Source organism: Cariama cristata, unplaced genomic scaffold, assembly GCF_000690535.1.
Source record: "Cariama cristata isolate BGI_N322 unplaced genomic scaffold, ASM69053v1 scaffold19600, whole genome shotgun sequence".
NCBI lineage: Eukaryota > Metazoa > Chordata > Aves > Cariamiformes > Cariamidae > Cariama > Cariama cristata.
In genome coordinates, this window is record NW_009593191.1 from 18,608 (window position 1) to 23,854 (window position 5,247).

Consider the following 5,247-nt stretch of genomic DNA (forward strand, 5'->3'; position numbering starts at 1 on the left):
AGGTGTTGAATTTCTACTCTTTTTGTTTTACCCAGCTCCTCTGCTGCCTGCCATGGTTAGCAGGGGGAGGTAGTGCCTCCCAGGCCATCGGGGAAAAATCAGAAGGCTGCTTGCAGTTATCTTGAAGGAGCCCTAAGCCAAGTCTGGGGGGCTTGTCTGTCTGTTCCTGTGCTACCCAACACTCAGTATGGAGGTACATCCCCTAAGCACATCGCGCTGCTTTGATGCAGGCTGAAGCCAGACCCTGCACTCATAGCAAGCCACTTGGAGCCACCCTGGGGTCATCAGGCGGTCTCCCTCCTGAGTTGGTCTTCCTGCAAGCTATCTTGTAGACCATTTACTTGCCCTAGCCATTCCTCAGCGCCTCCCTATCATTGCCTACAAACCCCAGGAGTCTGAAGGGCCAAAGTGTGCTGCAAACAGACTTGCTTGCAAAAATATTTGCTAAAGAGTCATTCACTGTAAAGCTACAAGAGAGGGAGGAAGAGTGGAATGCCTTTTCAGAAAGTAGCTGGAGGAGGCTAGGAAGGGTTGGCTGTGTATCTACCATCTTGGTGAGAACAAGATTTACCTTACTGCCCCATCGCTGGAAGTGTTCAAGGCCAGGCTGGATGGGGCTTTGAGCAACCTGATCTGGTGGAAGGTGTCCCTGCCCATGGCAGGGGGGGTGGAACTGGATGGGCTTTTAGGGCCCTTCTAACAAAAACTGCTTGTGTTCTCCTCCTCTGAGTAACCTGGCTGTCTAGGGCCTCTTTGAAATTGCAGCCTGCTGATCTTGTAGCTGTTGACTCAAGCATAGTCACATCTGCATGTGGGGCAGGGTTGGTGACTATAGTCAAGAGTTCATTTATTTGTGTTGTATTTATTTTTAAAGATGGGACACAAATTCCATGAGAGAGAGACACTCATCTGGTGATCATGTGAAGAAGGTGACCAAGCAGCTGCTCATGGCTGAGCTTCTTTTGGGCAAGTTGAATTCAGCACATGCACTGCTAGTTCAGCTAAAGCAGACATTTTGAAGGGAAGACACCAGATATAGAGCCCTCCAGCAACTCAAGGAAAACATGAAAAACAAAGGCCTCTCTATAGTCTTTTGTGCTACCTGCAAGTCCTGTTTGAGCCCCAGACGTCTCCCAGCTCTTCTGCTATACATCCCTCCTTTTCTGGTTTGATACTTTTCCAAGGCATAAAAAATGTGGGAACTTTATCTCTTCCTAAGAGAAGGAAAAAACGGCAGCTGCTTGCAAGTCTGGTATACAACAGAGTGAATCAGCTTCATATTATGCAAACTCAAGGCAGGAACGAAGAACTTAAGAGACGTGAGGCGAGTGAAGGGGGAAGACTAATAATCTCCACATTTTTGCCCACACAACAATTTCTGTTGCCTGTTGGAGCGGGTCTCCACCAGAAGTGAGTGGTGACTTTAAATGCTACTGTTTTTGAGATGTTTGCTTTGTAAGCAGAAGCCTTGTTTCCAAAAAATGCTAAGTACTCACTGTACAAGCCTTCAGTCTCTTGATAGATCTCAAGCTGGGGAAACAAAATGATCAGTCAGAAGGGAATAAAAAGAAGAGTATAAGAGCAACAAATAGATAATCATTATTGGTATCACATTATGGTACCTGAGCAGGATGCTGGAGAAGATGATGCATGTTATTGGGAGAGAGGGAAAGAACTCATTAATTAAGAGACTGATAAAGGAGAAGGTTGTGCCATCACTGAGAATGGATGGAAGTGAGGAAAGATAACAAGAATAGTGAGATGGGCCTACAGCCAGAATGTAAGGAGGAAGGTCCTAGGACCTCCCCTGAGTGACGTGGGAGGAAAGAAATGGTACCTTTTTCTTACAAGGAAGCAGAACTTTCATCAAGGCGTCATCATTTAAAATCTTGGGCATATGGGGACTTGCTGGTGTCATTTACAGAAAGCGTGAAGGACGGACTTCACTTTTAACCTGAGACTTCATCATCCCACATTTTTTTGAGTGGCACTTCACCTTAGGATTTGCTTTGCTTGTGTTTTAATTTTTTTTTCATGAAAATACAGTGTGAATTTTTGGTATAGGCAGGAGTGGTCACTCTCGAAGTTAGCTGGTTAACTTCAGTGTAATTCCATACCTGTCACTCAATTTTCTTCTCATCCTCCCGATTACTGCAACCTTATGTGCACTGCAGAGTATGGGAAATACATCTACAGGGGCTTCTGTCCCGCTCAAAGCTCTGACTTTGTATTCTGGCTTGGTACTGATTTTAACAGGTCCCACCTCCTGCTCTGCCCCTTTACATTGCCCCACGAGTTCCCCTGCCAGAGCCTGGCCCTCAGTTCTTTGCTTTGCCTGTCCTCTGGCACGTGAACTTCTTCAACGCTGCTTATTAATCCTGTCGATGGAAAGCCCGGTCGCACTGTCAGAGGTGATTAGCGTGGAACTTAATTGATAGAACTGAAATTTCTTAGCACAGCATTAGGACTGAAATAGCTGTAAACTAGTGTTAGGGAGTTAAAGGCGGAGAGGGAGGACGACTGTACAACTCTCCGTGTCAGCACAGTCTCATGCAGCACATACACCCTTTTATCCCAGCCAGGAGCAGCGCCTGCATCCCTTCCTAGTTCAGCATCTGCACCTTCCAAAAATGGTCTCGGGTTCCGTTTGGATGACTGATGCGTTTACATAGGTCAGAGGAGCCAACATCAGTAAATATGAGGGGGTTTCCCTTACTATTTTATTTCGAAGGGAATTGCAGGAAGTTTCTCCTGAAAGCTGGTATTTTTACACATGCCAGGAGAGGGCGGTGGAAGCTTAAAAATAAGATAAATCCCCCATCCACTGTCATAAGCACCAACAAATATCTCCCCTCTTTCAAGGTACGCAGTGCCCGTTTTCTAAAATTGTGTTTCAGTAGTATGGGAAAGAAAAGTTTCCTTAACGGCTTCGTCTTAAATCTTCCAGATGAGACAGAAATCACTGTCATGGAAAGGATTTATTTCCAGTGCAGTCATTGTCAAACACCATCATCCCAGCGTCTTACTGCTGGGGATGCAGTCTCCACCTGACAGGCTAATTTATCAGTGCGGGCGGAGGGGTTTCTGACAGCAGTCCATCTAGGCTGCCTGCAGATGAAAGTCTTCGGCGTTTGGATCCTTCACCCTCTGAAGCGAGTTTGTGGTTTCTATTGAACTTTTAATTGGGTGAAGGGAGGAGAAAAAGCCCTTAAGAGAAAAACTACCCCAAGTAGCGTTTACTGTGATAACCTATGGACGGCGTTTCAGTAGCCGTGGAGACAGCTGGGTCAGGACACATTTCATGTCAAGGCCCTCATCAACCACTTTTTGCTAGATTTGCCAGCCAGTAGTGCCAACCATCAGAAGCAACACATTCCCGTGCTGCTAGCAGGGCAGGACGTTTCATCTCAGCAAGAGGTTCCCCTCCTCACCACTTGAATCATCAAAGTCCACGGGACTGCTGTGCCAGACCCAGCATTGTGGTTGGCTCCATGAACCAACATCCTGGCAGCCCTTCTGCTGCCTGCTCCTGCCCCACTCCAGATTTTTGCACCAATGATCCTAAAAGATTGTCATCACTGAACTGGGAGCTCATGCTTTGGCCCCTCCATACTTAACCCAAGCTGATCTCTTACTACCCTGCCTTTACCCTCGCCTCTGATCTACCGCTGATACCAGCCTTAAACCCAAACTTGGCTGTTCATCCAAGCCAATCCCAGGATATAAGAGGTGTCTTCTACCGGGCTTTGTACCCAGGCAGCAGTCACCTTGAACCACCTTCAGATCCTTCCTCAAGACAAATTTTTACCCTGAGGTCCCCAAGTCTAGCCAGCCATGGACTCCAAATGGAGGAGATGATAGTTATGTGTGTGTATGCGCCTGCGCCTGCTCAATTTCTGGGGCCTCTTTCACCTTTGGGTCATTCTATACCTGTTGGCATTCAGAGAACAGTGACTGGAGACAGGGGGCTCCAGACAAGGTTCTCTGGAGCTCCATGCAGGGATGCAGACCTCTGCAGACCAGCAACAAGTGGAGGAGCTTTCCAGGGGTGGGAATGGCCTTTCTTTGTCCCACTAGATGTTGCTGGCCACTTCTGTAAAATTGGTCTGCATCCACTTATTGGAGTGCAGCCAGCAAAACTTGGAGCCAAATCCCAGACTTCCAGACTTGTCGGCTTTGACTCATGTAACTTGAGAAACACCAAGAAAAGTATTTCTTTGTGGCACAGCTCTTAGGGACTGCTCACTGCATCAGTGCCGGGCAGCAAGCAGGCAGCAGCCCTTCAGCAGTAAATGCAAGTGGCTTTAATCTCAAAAACTTGCCTCTAGCGCTGGATTCTTCACCAGAGTCAACCAATTTTCAGCCCTAGCCTTCGATCTGTCTTTTCACACATCCCTTCTCCAGAATAAGCTTAGTGGATAGATCCAGCCTGCATCGGCAGGTCAGGGAGGTTTTTCTGCCAGTGCTCTACCTTTTAACTTAACAAAGGCATTACTTGTCTGCATCTATCTGTCTGGGCACTTTGTTTTCCCTTGCACCACACAAACGCCTGTGGGGAGCCTCCTTGTCACACCCCACAGTTGAGAGGCTTCTTTAATTTTGTAATTTACTTAGTGTGTTTATAAAGCAACCTGAAAATAAATGTAATTGGACTCTTGGGAGGAAGAGAGTATGGAGAGGAAAGTCCTGGAAGCAAAGAAGAGGAAGAGATTAATTTGTATCATCTTTGTGGTTTTCTTTAACTGTTCCAAGCTTGCATTTGATGTATCTGCATTAGCTTGAGGTGGAACAGTCTGTTGCTGAGAGCTGAGCCACGGAGCAGACCCAGTGCCTGGTGTCAGGGGGTTGTGTGATTTCATAACGCCGGTAGCGTCCCACTTTTGTGCTGGAACACGGTTTAGAGCAGAGGAATCGTGAGGTGTTTTCTGCCATTTTTCTTAATGACAAGGAATATTACTCTCTGGCTTTGCAGAGCTGAAAGTCTTATGTCTGAACTTCTGGGGCTGAGGAGTTCATCCCAAAAAACTTTTGCGTGGCCTTTGAAAAGTCCTGCTCTGCAATGTGTGCCAAGCAACTGCAATGACTTAACACATTTGGTTTTCAGAGACTTGACTGAGGGATCCTAGGTAGAAGCGTGACCCTACTAATGTTTGCAAATGTGTCGTTCTAGTTGCTAGTGAATTTGCGCTCTCACATACAGCAACAGATGCAAGAGAAGAGATGGGGTTCTTCCTGAGACTTTCTGGT